Here is a 21561-nt window from a genome sequence, read left to right on the forward strand (position 1 = left end):
CTGTGCCAAAAATATTTTTAAAAGACCACAAAGTAGACTTCTCATATTTTTCTGTGAAATATTCACACTCACTTTTAAACACACATGCTCTCAAGACTCCAACAATTGGCTCAGCCTGGCCTGCACCACATGAAATAGATATTTCCCTTCCTCACAAACAGATCTGTGGGAAGTTAGAGCATCTCTAGGCTGTCAGGAGAGGGGCAGAGAAGCATAGCTGGCTAATTGCCTCCTCAGGCCTTCTGGTGTGAAGGGGAAATGTCCTGGGAGGAAACCAAGGTCTTCCAGAGCACATCCTCAGAACTTTCAGATACAGCTGTTGAATCGTTTTTCCACAAAGGAGAGAAAGGGAAGGGCTTTCCCAGAAGACTTGGAAATCAGAGCTCTTAAGTTAGGTGTCAGAGGATCCAAGGCAAAAGTTGGGAAGATAAAAGGGGAGAAAGACTGCATTTAGCTCCAAGATGAGCACGGAGCCACTAGGACAAAGTACCCTGTTTCCAAAAGCAAGTGACAGTTGGTGAACGGCAAATCCAAGACATTTCCCTGGAGCCCTGGGACAGGAGTAGGCTGCAGACGAGGTGAAAGTCTGCATAAATGGCATTATCAGAAAGGTAAGTCATGTTTCTTACTGCACTTCCACAGTAATATTTAACTGGCTTTTCCTGGAAGCTCATCTGGGGAAGAAAATGGCAAACAAGGAATATGCAGGTGACACTCAAGCTTTGATAGTTTGCTGCTTAGCTGTGTTATTGGTGCTGAGTGGTTTGCAAAGGTGACCTTTTCTTTACTTGCACTTATATGCTATTCCCGTGACAGTGAAATCAGGAAAATTATCATTCAAATATTTTAGCAAAGTTGTAACTCTACTCAAGAATTGTCATCATTTGGATACAAAGGGAACTACCATCACTCTTATTTGTGCAGCTCTCACTTTCCAAAAGCAATTTCTATACAAACTTTTTCACAGTAAAAATTAATGACAACTCCACATGCCTTCTTGAGATTGAAAATTTGCTAGCAAGCTAAGAAACAAAATCTTGGATGACTCTGAAGCATTTCTGGTGACTCTCCAAAAGAATACTTAACTGTGTTAATTCAGCAGTTCAGCTATATATTTTCCTAATCAGGTGGTTCTTGTTTTTAAATGGATAAAACTCCCTTCATTAAACAATAGAAAGGTCTCAGAAATAATTTATCAAGTCATTCAAAAATACAGCTACAGATATAACAAATATTTCCTCACCACCAAAAATGCTTTAAAAGTACATTTGCAATTGTAATATAGCAGAAAAATCTTTATAATATAAAGTTTTCTAGATCCAAATTTGCTGCTAGGAGTGAAACCTTCATGACAGAATCAAGGCAGATCTTTGGGAAGCTAATGGCATGACCATATATTGAACCACGGGGAGGTATAGCATGAATATGTATAGCTCAGTTAGGGCAAATGACAAACAATGGCTTATTGTATGGAGATAAATTTTTTTTTAAATTGTTTTCCTTCAAGGTGCAAACCAATTTAACAAATAAATACTCAAAGCCTTTTATTAAAGTTTCATCTTGAGTTTTCATATTTAAAGTATATAGATTTGAGGAATATTTTCAGGTTTCATACTGCAGTGTGGTAGCATCTCCTATATTAATGGCAATGGGACTAATAGTTACAAAGGAAACATAAACGAACATTTTAATTGAAATTTAGTAAGTTTTACCATGCAAGAGGAAGGAAGGAACTTGAGGATAGCAGCATAGATCATATGGGACTTTGAAATCTAATGGCTAAATAATCTTATAATGCACAAAATCTTTACTTAACCTGAACACTGAGTAATTATTTGCCGGTATCTGGCAGTTATTGGAAGGGTTTCTTTTATTCAGTTGCTAAACAAAATGCAAAATCATAACCCTTAAGACAAAACCAGGATTACAGATGAAACTACTTTTTTGTTAAAAGTGTGTATAATTGTAATTCTACTTTGCTTAAAATATCTTGAGAGATCATAGATGCTTATGCCTGAGGCAGCAAAGAATAACAAACCTAAACACAAGTCCTTCCTGTAAGGGTACTACTGCAATACACCAGCTATGCTTCAGTGGGATTGTTGTCATCAAATATACATGAAAGACCAAGCCCCCTACTTGACTAGACATGACAATTTAACATTGCCTCTTCCATTGCAGTGACATGATCATAAACATATTATCAAGTCCTGCAGTGTGATCAACAACAGATGTAAAATTAAGAGTTGACAAGTTTTAGCAGGTAGCTGAGTCTTACATATCTTCTGCCAAATTTAATGTTCACTTCCAGAAATCTTCCAGGCAACTCTTTTTTAAAGACTTCAGAAAGTACTCATATTTTTCCTTTCTATTCTTGCAGTTAGTACCAGTGTTCTGAAAAATTAGTATTCAGATGTTGTTTCTTTCAGGACAATTTGCCTTTCCTTATTTGTTTGCCTTTATTTTATTATTTTGCACAGAAAAGTAGATCCAGGAAACAAGTTACCTTTTTTTTAATTCACAACCTGAATGACAACACACTGCATGAACTAAGGCAAAAAATTCAACTAGTAAATGATGTATTGCAACCCTAATTTTTAGGAAATATATCAGAAACAAAGACATACTCTAAGAACACATTATGATCAAAATCCAGCAGCACAAGAAAAGTGCAAAGGGAAAACCAAATATAAACATATCTAGTACCAAAGACATGTCACACTAACTTAGTCACCAGCTAGTAACCAGGTAGTCTAACCCAGACTCTTACCAGAGACAAAAGTTCCTGAATCTGATTTGGAGCAGATCATTTGGTTTTACAAAACTGAATGATCAGAAAAGAAATTAGGCTACACCTGAGCATGAATTCAAACTGCCTCAAACATATAGATATGCAGGAAAATGTATATCCATACCAAACAAATGCCAATATGATCTCCCTTGGTATGACATACTACCAAGACAGAGCCCTAACAAAATGAGAGGGATTGTGCATGGCTTTGTGTGTGTGCCTGTCAGCTCTTAAAGGCCTGTGCATTACAGGAAATTTCAGTACATTCATTCTTCCAAGTAATTCTTTCCTCACCTGTATCAGATATTCATCATATTTAACTAGGTTCTTGACATTATAATCTAAAGAGACAATTTTTCTCCCAAGTTTAAGAGCACTTAAGACTCCAGTATTCTCTGCATATAATTCCAATTCATATCAAATAGACAAGAACCTTATGAAGTTCAACAAAAACAAATGTAAGGTCTTGCACCTGGGAAAACATAATCCAGGAGTGCTGCACAGGTTGAGATCTACCTGGCTGGGGAGCAGCTCTGTGGAAAAGGACCTGGGGGTCCTGCTGGACAACAAGCTCAATATGAGTGAACAGTGTGCTGTGGCAGCAAAGAAAGCCAACAGGATGCTGGGTTGCATCAACAAGAGCATCACCAGCAGAGATAAGAAGTCATTATCCCACTCTACTCAGCACTTGTCTGTCCACACCTGGCATCCTGTGTTCAGTTTTGGTCCCTGCTACGCAAAACAGATGTGGACAGGCTGGAGAGGGCCCCGAGAAGGGCCACAAAGATGATCAGGGGACTGGGCAGTCTGTCATATGAGGAAAGGCTGAGAGATTTGGCTTTGTTCGGCCTTGACAGAAGAAGGCTTAGGGGAGACCTTATCACCGTGTTCCAGTATGTAAAGGGTGGCTGCAAAGAAGATGGAGACTCCCTTTTTACAAGGAGTCACGTGGAAAAGACAAGGGGTAATGGGTAAAAGTTACTGCTGGGGAGATTCCAACTGGACACGAGAGGAAATTTTTCACAATGAGATAACCCACTGGAATAATCTCCCCAGGGAAGTGTTGGATTCACCAACACTGGACACTTTTAAGATTCAGCTGGACAGGGTGCTGGGCCATCTTGTCTAGATGGTGCTTGTGCCAAGAAAGGTTGGACCAGATGACCCTTGAGGTCTCTTCCAACCTGGTATTCTATGATTCTAGTTAATAATTAACCAATAAGACATGACAGGTAATGCACCTATTATTTGATGGTTAACTCCCATGGCTTTATAAAGCATATGGTACCAATGCATGTGTCTATTCCCTTTGGGTATAATTACATTTCAAAAGCCATTTCCTGGAGTTGCTGGTATATTTTCTCTTTGGATAAATATTTCTGTCTTCCATGGATTACACTTGTATTTTTCTTGAACTGTATAATATGATTGACAAGTGTTGATGTGAGGATTTAGTTGTGCTATGTCAAGTTCAAAGTTTAGTGTTCAACCTATGATATGGCTTAATCATGACAGTATTATACTGAAACATGAACACCAATCTTCTAAACCAAATTTTAGTCCCAAGACTAAGAATCATTCATACTTAAAACTTAAACACAGAAGTTTCTGATCATTAATTCCCTTACTGCTAGTTTACCCTAAAACCCGTGTTAATATGGTAGGAACAATGGTGGTATAATGATCACATTCATGTGATTTATTGAAGATCTTTAATCTATCCAGTACCACTGTAAACTCTCTTTTTCTCAAACTAAAAAAGCCAAATCATAAGACAGCCATCTGCAGCATGGGGAAAGCAAAGGACAAGGGCAAGGACAAAGGAGACTTACATTTAGCCTAAGACATTATTAAGGCCTAAAATGCCGTGGAAGAGTGAAATGTGAACTACAGTGCCTGGATCATGTAAGTCAAAATGGATGTTTACCTTAACAAAGGAACTAAGTATGTACTGTGGTTGCTGAGAAATATCATCTTTAATGAAGTCACATTCCCTCTCAATTATACTGAACTTCTACATCATGGTATGGCCAAGAAACAAGTAACAGAGCCATGCTGACAATGTATGGTCACATGTCAGCCATTTGAACCCACAATAGGACAGGAACTTTTTTTTAAAGCATTTCACACTCTTGCTCCTATTGCCCTAATATCTTTAGAGCAGTAAAAAAAAAAAAAAAAAAAATCTGTAAATTGCAAAATTGTTTAGCATTTTTTTAACTGGGATTCTTCATTTAAATGTTCTCCTTCCCTGAAATTTCTATCCTCAACCTTGTACAAGTCACTCCCCCTGTATAAACCTTTATAAATCTAATTCTGAAGCTTGAAAATACCTTGGGTTTAACTACAGTTAACTGAGGGTTTGTAAGATGGGCCATAAATAGTTCAATGAATGTTTAGGCCATTTAAATTAAAATTTCCAGGAGCTTGAAAACAAAACTGAATTTCTTCATAAGGAAAAATAATTATGGTTGTGTTATAAAGTACGGGTAGTGAAGTACTAAACCAGATCAAAAGGTTATGAAATCAACCCTTATAAAAAGGTAGTGATAACTATAGGTAACAAGGAGAGAATATTGGAATGAAAAGGTGATAATCCTGTTTAAGAAGCCTGGAACAAAACCTGAGAATTGCAATTAATGAATAAAACAGAATTGAGGGGAAGGGGGAAGGGATAGCCATAAAAATCACATAAAACGAGTTTGTCATTTCCTTTAGTGAATGATGGGGACCCAGACAAAAAATGTTAGGTTTGATCTGTTTTGCTATACTTTTTCTTCTGAAACACAAAAACAGAAATCCTGCTGACAGATTCAGGGCACACTTTGCAGCAGTTAAAAGTGGTGATTGCTCTACTACTATTCCTTCCCATTTTGTTCTATTCGGTTATGACTTCCATGACCTCTGTCTACACCTCCCAAAAAAGGTTTCCAGGACACCTAACACAGGAAAGCAGTCCTAACCAAACTTATTATTTCTAGTTATTAAATAGCAGATCCACTAAAACTACCTGAAGATTTCTTTTCTTGTTTTTCATACATTTTTATGCTATATCAATTTGCTCCCCATTACCTTTATTTTTTAAATTAACCATTTCTAAATGCCACTTGTTTATTTTCTCCTTCATTCATTTCTAATATCTGGTATGATACCTCGGTCATTCACTTTGACATCAGTAGGCCACAGCAGAAAGCTGCCAGTAATACTCTATTATTCGGAGATATTTCACTTCTTATATTCTAAATTAATATTGTGCTTCTTCATTCATTTGAAAGATTTGATACAAGAGAAGCCTACCAACATCTCCATGATACTTTTCTTTCTCTAACCATTCAGAGGTCTGAAGGTCACTCCCCCCCCCAAAAAATCTTATCTCCATTGTCATTATTATGAAACTATTCTGTTCTAAAAAAACTTTTCATTTTTGCCACCTTTAACTGCCAGACACTGACAGCTTCAAAACATTCAAAGTTACTGAAATGACATATTTGTCTCAGTTCACATTTCCTCCAAAACACAGAACTCTGATATGCCCCTATTTTGTAGAAGAGTGTTACCAAATGGAATAAATCATAGATAAGAATGAAGTCAACTGAGTTACTATTTTATCCCTAATTTGTTTAGGTTTTCCCAATTGTTAGTAGTTATGGAAAAGAATATACTGATATATATATATACATACTTGGGATAAGTTCCCTAAGAAAGCAAGATTTATGTTGTCTGCCTGCCCCCTCCTAGTAACTTTTGCATTCATTACCCTGCAGAGAAGTAAAGTCTTTAATCTTGTTAATAATATGTTAATGTTTTAACAATAGCTTGATGAGTAGATGCCCCTTTGGTGGGAAAGGCAGTCATAGCACATCAGCTGTGATGAGAAACCAGTGCAATCCACACAGGAGAAAAACACTCCAGAAGTTTGGAACAGCATTTATACTTCATTGCATGTCACAAGACAAATTCATGGGAAAAAAAGGATTCACTGGTTCTGCTCCTTGTTAAAATAATTGCAAGCTCAAGCTGCCTGTCAATAAGTGCCTTTAGGGAGATTAGAATATGGAAGTGATGCATTACTTTTAGGTATTATTACTTTTTTTTAACCAATGCAGTAAAAATCATGCAGTACAAGTAATACTAAAATTTTATAGTTCTTTAGGATTATGCCACAATCGACATTAAAACATCTATAGTTAAATGTATAGGCAAGAAATATGCACTGAATGTCTACATGGGAAGATTCAGCTCCCTGTAACAGGCTTCAGTAAGCACCTTCAGAGGCTGTAACTTTTGCAAGCCCCTAACACCACCACTGGATTCGTGTTTCTCCAATTTATTAGCAAGTGATTTCAGGTTAATATGAAGGTATTTATAAGTAAATAGCCATTATTAATAGTTAGCAGTAGAATTCAATTTTCTTTGCAAGATCTGAGCCTAATTTCACCTATAGATAGCGCGTATATGGAAACTTTCACAGAATCATCTCAATATATGCACAAAAATTGTTTTTGTTAAGTCGATCAGTACTGCTTCACCTGTAGATGGGGGTTCACTAACCTTTGTGCATGCTCAGTGTTTCTACTATGCCTGTGTATCTGGTATTTACAGTCTGCTTATCCATATTCCTAAATGTTTTATATCTTATCTTCATTCATATTCAATGAGAGCACAAGACTTATCCAAATACACCAGCAATACATCATTAGTAAACAATAACATTTCAGTCATAGTATCCTAATTAGGTGTAGGGTGTTTCCACCAAAAACTCAGAAATACTCATATAGTGCAGTTATACTTTATATAACCCATTCCATTCAAAATAATAGGGTATACAATATTTAATATATAATTTCAATTAGTTGTATTAATATTGTGATGATGCATGCTGTTATGAACTTCAGTGCATACACCTTAGTATTTCATATATTCTGTATCAACAGGCCTCAGACATTAAACATACATCATGTGTCAAAGCTAGTATGACTTATTCTTTTAGTCTGTATTGCAGAAATACTCGTTTTACTTACACTGCAATGTCTTACAACATAATGAAGAATTTTAGGGTGTTTTCCCCAAAGTGAGCAAGAAGTGGGAAACTTGACAGTCTGCAATGGTAACATTTTTCAAGTTTGAGTTCAGCATGCACAGCAGATGGTTCTCCAAGGTACTGTGCAGTATAAAACGAGCTCCTTACCTGTATATGGCTATTTTAAAAAATTTACTAAGTCATTGTCCTGTCTTAGTAGTGTACAATATAAAGGGTTTGCATTTTGAGCATTAAGTGTATTTTCCTAGAAATGTCAGTCAATAGTTTGCTGGATTTTTTAAAAAATTTAAAAATAATGCCTTTCACACAAAAGCAGATAAATATGTCAGATTCATAGTAGGAGGGTTTCCCTCTAGAAGCTTTCTTCCTACTAATCTTATTTAAACTTGCTACTAATCTTATTTAAAACTTTCTTCTGCCTGGAGCTGGATCTCATTGGAAAAAGAAAATAGAATGAGAACAAAAAAAAACCTGTGTATTGGGCTTTAGTGTCATACCACAAAAACAAAGGAGTAAAAATAGATTTTAAGCTTCCAGTTACCAGTTCATCATGTACAACCATGGTCAGAATTTAATCCACTGTCTAACCACCTATTTCCTTCCGGCATCTCCATAAGCCAAAGTCTGACTAAAATTTTTAGACTGAGTTTATGTGACAGGCATGATCTTTGTGATGTTATAAAATGACCAAAAACTATATGATAAAGTAAAAACTAAGGGTTTGGTGTTCCTCCCTCATCTTGTTTGTTTCTACTGTTTGTGTTCTGCTGTCGCAGTCATTATCTTTTGCTTACTGAGATTTCTCTATCTCCTCTGATTCCTTAGACATTTCATAGCTGCTGGTTAGATGCTATTACCATGTGATATGTTCAACCTTTAAAACAAATAATTTACTTTGAAAGTTGAAAACAGAATGATGACTTTGAATGTTTATCAGAGTTCTTCAGGCCTAAAAATGCTGTCAAACTCGAAAATATACAACTAGTATAATAAAATTACCCTTATTTTCAAGGTCTAAGAAAATGGATGGTAGGGTTTTTTCTGGTTCTTTGCTCAGTCCTGTGTAGCCTGTCTGGAGGTGCTGTTTGCAAAATAACATTTTCAGCTTTTATCTGACAGCCACATTTGAAATAAGCAATAGATAACCACTGTGCTGCTACCTGCCATTCCCATTCATGTTTCTGTGGGAAAGAATGTCAGATCAACTAAAGCTGGTGGCCAAACCATACAGAGAGAACAGAAGGAGCTCAGACAGGGTAAGAAAAGTTCCCCAAATCCCAGAGCAGTGAAGTGGCACCACAGCAACAGCACGTCTGTTGCAAGAGAGCCTGAGGAACTGCTCTGCACAGTGAAGGACACTGAGTGAAAGAAAAGTGGTACTTAAATGGTTGTCTTCTGTCTTAGCTAGCCTGCAAAAGTGCTGCAAGAAAACACATAAACAGCTTTCATTTAGTTACTAGTCTGAAGGAAGCTGGAAAAAATGCAGAAGCTTATAGGTCCACCAACAATACCATGGTGAAAAAATTAGTATTCACAGAGACAGGCCTGGGCTTGGGAAGATCATTCCCTCTACTGTAGCCTCAAAGACCCTCCATCACTTACCCCAGATGAGAAGAGTTCTGTTGCAGCAATGTAACAGGTCTGTTCGGGTATGAGTAGCCATGTGTGAGCTGTGCAACAGTGGACTACAAATACCCAGATTAGATCATGGGAAGAGAACAAGCCATGCCTGACTTCTCTCCTGCATGGGTCCTTCACCTAACAAGGACATTTCTAGGAATTTTACTGTTGTTTTTCTATTAATCAAGTTAAAACAGCACCAACCCTCCCCTAACACCATTTTCGGATGTCATACAGATGTGTTTTTTCAGCCTCTGGCATTTTGATTCTAGGGAGAGATAGCAGCAACGCCTTAGAAATTGAAACAAGGACCAGGCTCTTTACCTCAAATTTTTCCTTAAAATCAGATCATGGCTCTTGCATCTCAACTGAAAGGGCCTTTCTGCTAACAGTGGTTTGATATTGATAATGAGTGTGATATTGAATTAATAGTAAGTTTAGTCATTTAATTTGTCATGGAGTCTGGCTCTGGGCCTTAGAAACCGGTAGGCAGCTAACATTGTTGCTGTAGCAGAAGGAGATAAATGCTGGACAGATTTCCAGTTTTTCTAACTATAACAGCTATGTTCTATTGTCCAGAAAAAAAAACGGTTTGGGATGTATTCTTGCAAAGTGTTTTGATAGCTGCAAATCCTACAGAAATCACTAAGCAGAAAGATGCAAGACTATGTAGAATAAAGAACTGTGCTAAGTATGCTTAGTGTTGTAATAAAAAATGCTTTTAGCTCTTCGTACTTTCCATGTGATATTCAGAGTAGCAAAACAATATTCTAACTGCTTGTTCTGTGTGATTTCATTTCTACCTCCCAGTAAAGCTTTTGGATATGTTTGAGGGTTAAAATCATTTGATAGAGTTCAAAATCTCTTCTTCTGAAATGAAGAAAGCAATCATTGCCTCCAACTGTAAACGCTCTATTACTTCTATGGTATTTAGGACACTAAAAGAAAAGAGCCCATAGAAAGGGGCCAGGGAATTTTAATGTCAGCACAAGGGAATGTCATCGTTTGTTTCCTTTCAGTTAAAATCCTCAAAAAATAAAGAATAGCAGGCATTCATTGCTCTAACACCACCTTTTTTTTAAATGGGAAAATCATTCTATAGCTTCTCCGAAGTTATGCAAATATTATACAAGAACCGTAAGTAAACCAACATAAACAGCAGAGTGAGTTTCTATCTAACATTAGCTTAACATGTTCTTAAACCCTATTTATTTCAATAAGGTTCAGCAAGGACTGGTTTTATGCTTTAAGTATGCAGCCAACAAAATCTGGACATGCAGCTAAGCCTGGGCATGTAGTTTTCAGACCAGAAAATCTGAAATCCTACATGTAACTTCAAACTCAACAGTTAATTTCCCTAAAATTTAAATGCTGTTGATAAACAAAAAAGCTTCCAACAAAATTCTGATCATTCTATAGCATGTAGTTGTAATTCCCTAAACAAAGATTTATGCTGCTGTATTACAACTAGACTAGAATCTCAAAATTTCACTCTAACTCTTGCCACAATTGTCTTTCATTTAAGATAAGTTGAACAAGTTACTAAAATCTCCTGGGCAATAGTTTAGAATTGTCTATGATATTTAATATTTTCTTCTCTTTTGCCTCTTCCTTTACTACCACTTAGTGACACATAGTTTTGTTTCTCCTGACCCCATACATGCCCTTTGTAATATTTTTTACAAACTCAATATCAAAGGAAAAAAGGAAAGTTGAATTTGGACCTTCAGATTGCTGAAGCAACAATAGAGTAACAAGGCAGAAGGCATTGTCAAAACATATTTAAAGATAGAAATCTTCAGAGAGCTTTGTAAGAACAAAAAAGAAAAAAATTACTTGATGTTACAGTACCCTGTGGGACTTGATTTTTGTTTTAAATCAGGAAATATTGTTCCTGAAGAAACAGCATATTGATTTGTTAAATCTCTGATTTAAGAGTAGCTTTTATAAATTGAAATGTAAATGGCACATTTTCTTTGTGAGTTAGGGAAGTCTTCAGAGAAAAGGATCTTCTAAAAGACTCTGCAAGCATCAAAACATGACTTATTTGTAAAACGTTTAGTCAAGAAACATTGGACATGTTAGTAGGAATTAGTGCTTTCTGCCAGGACGAGATGCATAGCCATACTAAACTACACAAAACAATTTATTCGCAGTTTGGAAAGACACACCAGGGCAACTGCATCAGACCATCTTGTAGTAAAGGGAAGGAAATACTAGAAAAGTCAAAGAACTACAAGAAAGCAAATAAGAAAATCTTCAGTGTAGATGGTGTAGATCAAAAGCAAGCAGGAAGCTAGACATTTTTTTCAGATTTTTTACTAAAAGGAAGACATTTTAAAGTCGTTCTTTCTTGAAGCAGAACAGTTTGGTTCTGTACTTGAATCAAGATCAGAACTTATTTTTTGTAACTATGCCTCCCAAGGCCCAAAAAACTATTGTCTAGATAGTGAGCTTTGTTCCACTGTTGTTCATTATCACAGATTGTTCCCATATTTCTTTGCAGCTCGGACTTTAAGCATATGAGTACTTGCTATGTCTGCGGTATGCATCTTTCTCTCCTAAATATGAATAACCAAGGTCCTGTCTGCATGCTAATTTGTATTTGTACCCTCTGCGCGAATAACTAAGACTTAAGTATTTGGTTTGTAGTTGTCTCACCCTCTAGTGGCAGAGAGGCGTTAGTTCTCATGGATGAAGAAATGGGAGATTTTTTTTTTTTTTCTTTCTAGTCAACTGTGCTGTGTTGCCTATTTACAGCAAGCTGATAAAGAACTGAGATTGTTTTAGTTTTTTATAAAGCTTCAGATCATTGTCTTCAATATGTGTCCATCATTTCTAATGGAGCAATGCAAAATATGCTGACCTGCAGGCACTGAAATTATTTAAAAGGTGCTAATGAAGGGTAGTTGTGTGCTCGGATGTACTCCTTCAGTTATGGGAAATGCCTTCTATTAAAGCCTTTCTATGCCACCACAATTAGTAGCAGTATTATGCTACTGCCTGAAGACTAACAGAGATGGAAGCTCTCTTTCGCTCTAAACTGAAATTCCCTATTAAATTTTCATTTAAAAACAGCAGACACCATCTTATATTGATCCCCAAGAAAGACTTAAAATCATAAAGCTAAGTTTTTATGAAAATAGAATGCTGGCCAGATATTAGATGAAAATTTAATACATTTCCTAGCCTGCTTTAAAAAAAAAAAAAAATTATTGAGTAGCTTTGACTCCCACAGAAATTTATCTCATACTTTACAGGATTAGACCCTTAGAAACAGAATTCATTCAACCCTGAATCATTTAAGTTGGTGATAGTTTTGTTGTTGCTATTTGGTATGTACATTTGAACCAAAACAGAACAGAGAAGGCTTTACTCTTTGCAAAGAAAATACGTGGCATTGCCAATACTTACTCATAGGTAGCCATTGACTGAACAACTCTGGAGATAGTAATCAGCTAGAAATTAGTTCCAAACCCAATTTGATTTATTAAGAAAAAAGGCCTTTGGCCACATTTTAAAGAAGGATGTGTAAAGTACAATGCAAGGGAGCAGTGGCTTACTTGCCAGTGTGCTAACGCATCTGTTAAAACAGTTTTACTGTTCTTAAATTTTTTTTTTTTTAAATCACAGTTCTTACTTGTAAATAGATAAAGTTCCACCATGTCACATAAGGCTGTGATTTTTCAGTTGATTAATGATAAATATAGATTATGGCACATCGTTCTAATTGCCTACATTCCTCACTACGATGTTCCTTACACTTTGGCCTCTTACAATTTGGCCAGACTCTGGCCAGTTGGATATTTTTTCCTATGCCAATACAAGATAAATATTTCTGAAAATTAGGGTACAGAAAGCTACAGTATTTTTCTACATCTAAAAATCCTACTGGCATTTTAAATGAGAAATCCCCCTAGTAGGGCACAGAAAAAAATGCATCTAACCACATTTAGAGGACTGGGAAGCATCTATAAGAAGCATGAAGCCTTTATGGTTGCCCCAAACACCCTCATCATCAGCAACTACATAGGAATGTGAGCAACATTAAAATTCACTAAATCCAGAAATCCCAAATTGTAGAATTAGAATGAAAAATGGGTTTATCAGACCATGCAGCATACAATGTCAACACTTCTATTTTCATTCCAAGCATACAGTAGCATTTTTGCAAGAATACCAGTATAGGTTTGCTCAGTCATTTTGTAAATATAGTGATCAACAGTGTCTTCAGAAAGAGTTCTGGAGAAAGCAAACCTTCGGAGAGAATAGCTGAAAGTCACAGGGACCAAGGTTTAGGCTCTGGAGTAAATCTGTCTTCTTTGGCTACGAAGTCAAAGTTTAACCTATTACCACACAGCTGGATGCAGTCATTGTTGGATAAAGCTGAAATTGTGCAGCCTCGCTGTCACACCATATGATCTAGAGTGCAAATGCTGCCTTGGGTACAGCTAGTTCACTTAACCTACTGCCCTACTTGTTGAATACTTTCTCAATTTTCTTATGTAGTTTAAGTGTCTAATAAAAGTGGTTTACTTAATGTTTCCTCATATGTAGGTCTCAAAGCATAGATAATAGGAAACAGATGACATTAGCACATACAAGCAAACTTGTTTTATATATATATGAAGTAGCTTTCAGAAAAGAGATTGAGTTCTTGTGAGTGGGATGGGTTTAATCACATCACAGACTTTGATCCTGTTCACAATTCCAGTGTGAATTTGGACAAAACTTCACTGAAGTAATACAATTACAGGCAAAGGTAAAATAAGAAAAAGTGCTTCAAGATTCAGAACAGCAGCAGAACATCTCTGAGGAAAGAAGATGCTATTAGATAGGTGGTTAGAGTGCAAATGTCATACCTGTGTACGAGCCTACCACCCTTATTTACTGCAGTCTACCTAGTGAGTATTCCAGTCATGTAAATAAGTCCATTAGAAAACAAAAGTGCAATATCAGTGCACAGGGAACAAACCATATAATAGTCTAATAATAATTTCATGTATGTGTTACATTTGTCATGATACTAAGCATTTTTAAGAAACTTTGGATTCCTATTTCCCAGTACTGTATACTGGATTTCACTTTCACTAATGCCACATTAATGATAATACAGGTACTGCAGCAGTAGCACAGAAATACCTGCGTTCAGGGAAGGGTTCCCCAGGATCAGTGGGAGTAGTGCCACCACTCCTTGCTCTCAAGGGCAATACACATGCACCTGGTTAATGCCTACTCCACTCCCTTTGACAGGCTGCTGAACTTGAGGGTTGTTGCAAATAATGTTGATTAATTCCAATCATTTGCTCCATGTGTGTAATGGTAAACACTCACCTGTGATCCTATTTCCCTTTCAAACAAGATGTAGTGCAAAATCAGGGCACATGAATGAGCATCACAGAGAGTCTGCAGTTTGGAGTCTATAGGTCTGCTTGTCTTGAAAGTTGCTCAAGTGTAATCATTGCCTAACTTGATTAAAGGCAGGAGTGGCACTGGTATGTATAAGGTCACAGTTAGCTGACATTCACCACAAAGGAATTTGCACACTGGACAACATTATCTTCTAAGGAGCTGAGACCATGAACTCTTCAGTTCATTACATACCATTGTTTGTGTTTAAATGAACAGCATGTAGCACTTCCTTCTGGGGAAGGCATAGGTATTACCTGTTCAGTCTCCTATTGCTATTCTCCATTGTGATATTAAGTAATAGAGGATCAAAGGTTACCTTGGATTAGGGTCAGACTAAGTCCGCAGAGGATTCAGACCACACATTCTGAATTTCATCTGTACATGATGCCAATGTGCAAACTGAACATTACAAAATTATATCGTATATGCCCATAGCAGTGTTCTGCCTTCTGACATTAGTAACTGGTCAGTTATCCAAACAATGTTACTCAGGAGGGAGAATAACAACGGCTTCCTGGAGGAGCTGAAAAGAAACTTCTCTGAACAGGACTGCCATTAGCATAACAGGTGAAGAACCACCCTAGGACATACTCCCCTATTAGCCAGAGAGGAAATGGCAGCCTCTGTTCTGACACATGTCAGCATCAGCACCGAGCAGGGGAGCAGCGATGCGGATACCGGCATGTGTTCCCACCACTGCATTTGCTCTCGCTGCATTTTACAGTTGGAGTCAATTGACGGTCACCACACAAGGGGATTTATGCTCTGGGCAAACTATTATCCTACTGAGGTGACCATGTGGAACTGTGTGTGAAGGGTGGAACTGGGTTTTAAATGCTGTTAGCATGGCTGTGGGACTCTGCTTCCCTTTCCTCTTCAGGCTTTGGGTTGCCTGAATGTTTTTACCTAAAAAGAAGGAGCATGAAACCACTTTCACTTGTAAGCAAGGAAATCAGGATCAAAAAAACCCCCTAGAAATATTGGCTTGAGTTTGAAACAACTTTTTTCCACATCTTTCTAAAAGCCGCCCAGGCTGGTTCTTGCTTATCCTCTTCGTGGCTCAGACACAAACTAAAAATGCCAGTGTTTTGTATTTATACATTGGCAGTAAAAACCAAAATCTGGGCATGCTTTATTGCTATCTCTGTCTCTCATATAGCTACTTTAAAGTTGTGCTGAATATTAAGTATCATAATTTGGAAGCACAGAAGAAATAACATCTGTTGTAACCTGAAATACCAAAAGTAGGCCTTTTCATTCCATGCCAGTCAGCAAATAAGTAACACATGTGCAGAATGTATTTCATATATGGCAGTGACATATTTGCAAAACATTCAAATTATAGTTTCATCCTTTGACCATTTGGACTCTTGACCATTAATCCAACTGCTTCCATTCATTCTAATGCTAATTCCTAAGCGAATATAAGCAACTGACAACAAACAAAGCAAAATTCTGCAGCTATAGGGATATTTTGCTAGTACTTTACTAACATACCTGAAAATCTTTAAAGCCTTTCAGAAGGAAACAGAGTTGCTATAAATTATACACTAAACTGATTTTATTGGTTTATGCCTCCAGTTAAGTCCAGTACTGCAAATAATTCGACTTAAATACATTTCAGTGGTATCACACAGGATAAGGAAGTTAAAGACATGCATAAATGTTTCCACAACCAGGATCATAGCATATGGATGCAAGTTGGAAGTAGAAAGAGGAGCTTAAATTAGGTTTTTTTTATCAGGGTTCTGCTGCCCATTAGCATTATAGTGTGTTGCATGGGACGGTGGGAGGCTAGCAGCCTTACAGAATTTTTGCAGCACACCCTCACAAGTCAGGCTCAGTACACATAAATGTAAGTATTTTTCTTTTCATCTAACATCTCTGAAGCTGTTTGGGGCACATTTGCCCCAAGTGATGGAGTAGAGGTTTCATCCCTTCCTCCACCCAAGATTCCCAGGCCTACACCTTCCCCTCCCAAAAAGTAGCTTCAGGCTGTCAGAGGGTGGGATGCATATGGGCGGGAAGATGTCTGCAGGCCCTGGGGAAGCCGTCACCTCTTGCATGGCTGACATAAGAGCCCCACAGGGTATAGGCCCAGCCTGCATGTGACTGACACAGCACCATACCAGGGAGAGGCACAAAGGGTGACCAGGACCTCAAGGGCCAGGATCCTGTTTCAGCTTTTATTTTCTAAGCAGCTTTAACAGGCATCCCTAACTGTGCTGGGAGGAAGGGTGGGAGGGACCCCAGCTGCAAAATGGAGCCGTGAAGGAAAAAAATTGAGCAAATCATGAAGTATTCCTTTTCTTACCAAAAACCTACCTTGCCCATGGGTCCACAGGCAGCCTGGGGACAGAGCCGGGCCATGCAGCAACCCTGCTGGAGGCAGGGCCGTCAGTAGGCTGAGGTACAGCACAGCCCAGGGGGGAATGGGGCCTCAGGCCTGAGCTTAAATGGCACCCCGGGCTGTGGGCGGTGAGAGCCTAGGGGGGCTGTCGGGGCCTGTTGGTGTCCTCAGCCCAACAGGCCTGTTGGCTGGTGCCACATAAGCCATGTAGGCCTGAGAATTAATAAAAGGAATAAAAGTTGCTGGTAAGGTATGTTCAGCTCTAGGATTTATATGCAGTGAAAGATCTCATAAACAAATGCAGGTTGTGCTAATAAGGCTGCCTGTGCGATCCTGCACGGATTGGTTTTACACAGGCAAAAATGATACAGAGGAATCACAAATGTTCAAAGATACTGAAAGAAAGTTGTAAAATAAACTGGAAGATTCAGCTTGCTTGAAGTAAGAAGTTTTGGTAGTGAAGTGTTATTTAATTTAATGGCAAAATTCTTCAGAAGCTGAAGAGAGAAGACTTTGGAAACTAGTTATTGGAAAGTCTGCTTCCAAAAAATGGGTTACCCTGTTACTTTTCTAAACACAAACAAATAAACTCTGCCCCCCCCAAAAAAAACAAAAACAAAAACAGAAACAAAAACAAAACAAAACAAAACAACCCAGGCCTCTGGACATTTTTAGAACTGTTCTGAACCAAATCTGAGTTCTATAAAATTGTTTTTAAACTGATGCTATGCATTGCTTCATTTTTCAGTTTTGCTAAAGACCAGAAAGTCTAATAGCCCCTTACAAAACTGTTTTTCTGTTTCAGACAGATCGAAATGAGGAAATCAAGGAAATGTAATCAAAAAAGCTCCAGATTTCACCAGAATTCAACAGTCCATTCTGGAAATATGTTGAATTTAGACAATTTAAATAGGTTCAAGGTCACAACCATACTTTAGAGTTCTCCAGTTTTAATCTGTTGTTGTTGCAATACAATGGGGCAAAAAGATCTCGGGATCTGGATGTTATTTATGAAAGATCTGAGCACTCCAAGTCATATAGTCTTCTAATGATACTGTTTTAGTGGTAAATTGTGATTTGGAGAGCTTTTTGATTTGGGTCTGTCCACAACAGCAGTAGTTTTAAACTAGTGTTTTGAACCACTGAGTACTATGTATTTAGTGTCATGTTAGTGCTCTGTTACAGGTTAAATAGAAGAAAAAATTTATTCACTCGGGACAATTCTAACATTGCTGAATGTAAAAAGCACTCCTGGGCAGATAAACTATTTCTGATAGTTTGTAATGAACAGCAGCAGCTCTAACTTCTTAATTTGCTCCAGCTAGATTCACAAAATTGTATCTGTCCAAGGGTTTAATTATCAAGAACAGTTTTGACAAAATGGGGTAGGAAATTACTTCAGCTAATGTAGTTACAGCTTGTCTATGTAACCTTGTGTACAAGAAGCAAGGCATCTTCAAATAAAAAAGCAGAAAGAAAGCAGTAGCTTCTTTAAGAGTGATATTTGGAGCCTCAGTGCAGCAGCATTTTATATCAAATGTGCCAGCAGACACATAAAAGGCACACAATCCCATTCATGTACTTTACTATGTCCATTTAACTTGCTTTTCTGTAGCCTACTTTTTCTTATAAAGTCAAAAACTACTCTGCTGGACAGACAGAAAAAAAAAAAAAAAAAAAAAGAGGTATTGTCTGACACTTGTGGCTTCAGCCTGAGCAGTAATTATGCAAGTGTCTTTGCAGATTAAAAATATTCACTTCTAAGCTTGTCTTACTGTCCCTATTGACACTAGATGCATGGCTCCTTGTTGTGATGGGATATGTATTTGTTTAGTGAAGTTAATTATCCTCCATGAAACAGAAATCATGAGCCTGTATATGTTTATGTCTTAAGATATAAGAGCAATCGGCACTCTCAGCTTTCCTGATGTTGCATTTTATTTTACTAATTTTAGGATTTGAGGCACCATTTTGTTGGTTTGCTAGATAATTATTCACGAAAAATTCTTGTTACAGATCATTCTCTATTGCACCTCAGTTGTGAGATCAAGATGCATTTGGCAACAGCAAGCGACTTGATTGTTTACTCTCAGGTAAGTCCAAATTGCTCAATGAAATGGTGAAATAAGGATTCATAGGATGATGAATAGAAAGCTACCACATCTCTCCTCACGACTGCTTATATTTGCAGTCTGATAACCATTTCTTATCTTGTTCTTTCCCTTATTATTTGCTATATGCAGCAGTCTCACAGATTCAAAACATGGTGCATCTGTTCAGACTCAAAAATCTCTGTTGAAGTGTGTAACTGAAGTGCAAAAGGGGAGCATATCTAACCTTTATTTTCTAGCATTAAAATAATTATTGACACTATTTTTATCCTTTGTTAAAGTCCAATTTGAAAATCAGGCACACTGGAAAATAACACCAATTCTGTCAAGCTAGATCAGACCTTCAGTCTAGCCCCCTGCTCCTAGCAGTAGCAAATACCAGAAATTTCAAAGGATGCTTGCTCGCAATCCCATTTCCAAAACCAGAAACACACTTGAGCCAGAAATGAGTGCATCTAAAAAGCTATGATTTCTAATATTAATCATATTAGTTAAAATTAGAACTGAATGTATTTGATACCATTTGTTATGATAAAATCAATTTGTAGGGAATACTCTTAGAGTAACATGCAAGCCATGAATTCAATGATTGCGGTTGATTTGTTTTTCTAGATATTACAGGAAAAGCTGGCAAAATAATCTGTACACTTAGGTGTTTCAAATACTACATTTTTTGGTCCAAAGCTATGAAAAGAAAAAAACCTACAAAAGTACAAATTCATAACATTAAAAACTACTCCAGAAAAAATGTTTTACTGTAGAGACATATCAAAATAAAAATTATGACAACTGCCTTTGCTGGAATGTGTAAGCATGGAGAGTTGCTTCTTATAGGTTTGAATGACTTAAATAAATATGAAAGTACTGGTTATCTGAAGGCAAGACAAGGATATGTATATAGGTATGTGTCGAGATAAGTCTGTGTCAAGTGAGAAGCGCAGAAGAATTGTTCAACATTGCAGAATAACTGAATAAAGTCTCCGACACTATAGTAGCTTCTGGAAATTCCAGTAGTATAATTTGTGTCCTGTATTTGGGTGAAGCAGGAAGAAATATTTTGAAGTCAATTTAATGCATGTGCCAGGTGCTTGGATTAGCAGCCCTGAAGAATGAAGTCCAAAGCACAGAGCGGCATGGCTGTCCTATATATTCTGTCTCATTCTGAAGGTTATGCTTTCTTTAGAGACAAGAGAGTAATTTAATATCCATGTTCATTCAGCTCCTGGCTCAAAGCCCACAGAATCGGAGAGAGACTATTCACCAATTTCAGTGGGCTGCGGTGTCAGCCTTCTGTCATTTGACTTGGTCCTGCAAGCCATGTCTCTGGTGAGTAATTCCGAGTAAGATGTTCTAGGACCACACAATTTGACTTCTTTTTCAAGACCAGGAGTGCAAAGAAATGCTGCATCTAGATGCAGATATGTATCCACTAGAAAGACCCCCAACACATTTCTCACTTGCAACAATCCTGAGAACCTGAATTTGTCTTGCATTCTCTCAAATCTTGTCTGAAATTATTCCTTTGTTTCTTTCTTTCTTATATAATGCTACCCTTTCAACATGTTTACACTCTTAATGCAGGAGACAGTTCTTTATCTTTCAAAAAATTTGGATTGGCTAATGCTGCTAGTCAGGTCAATCAGAGCACTATGTGCAAGACTATCTCCAAACAGAGAATAGTTTTGTTAAGAAAAATCAAACCTTAATGTCTCTAATCAGACACAGAGAAATAAAATTGTCCTGGTTTTACTTTAATCAGGATGATTTTGCCATTGACTTCAGTGGAGCTGGTATTTCACCAGGAGTATTTAATTTATTTTTCTAATATAAATCAGGTGAACAAAGCAGCACACAGACAATAATTTAGATGAGAAATATGTAAGTATTAAATCAGGGGGAGAAGGAATCCAACTTATTAAAGAATTCAACGATTTACAAAAGAAAAATTATAGTACATAGTTTTTTTTCTTGGCCCTAAACACCACCAAGTTCTTTACTGATTTGAGTAACTAATGTTTGTAATATTTTCCTATGGACAACAGGGGGAAACCACATTATGGCTGTGACACGAATAATTGCTTTCCTACATTTACTTACTTTCTGCAGTAATAAATACGCATAAGGCTCAGTTTAAGAATTTCACAATATACTTAAATTTCTGATCAAGCTGATTTGAATTAAGTCCACCATGCTAACCTTTTTCAATAGAACTTTACAACATACTATAAAACTGTTG

Source organism: Strix aluco, chromosome 8, assembly GCF_031877795.1.
Source record: "Strix aluco isolate bStrAlu1 chromosome 8, bStrAlu1.hap1, whole genome shotgun sequence".
Taxonomy (NCBI): domain Eukaryota; kingdom Metazoa; phylum Chordata; class Aves; order Strigiformes; family Strigidae; genus Strix; species Strix aluco.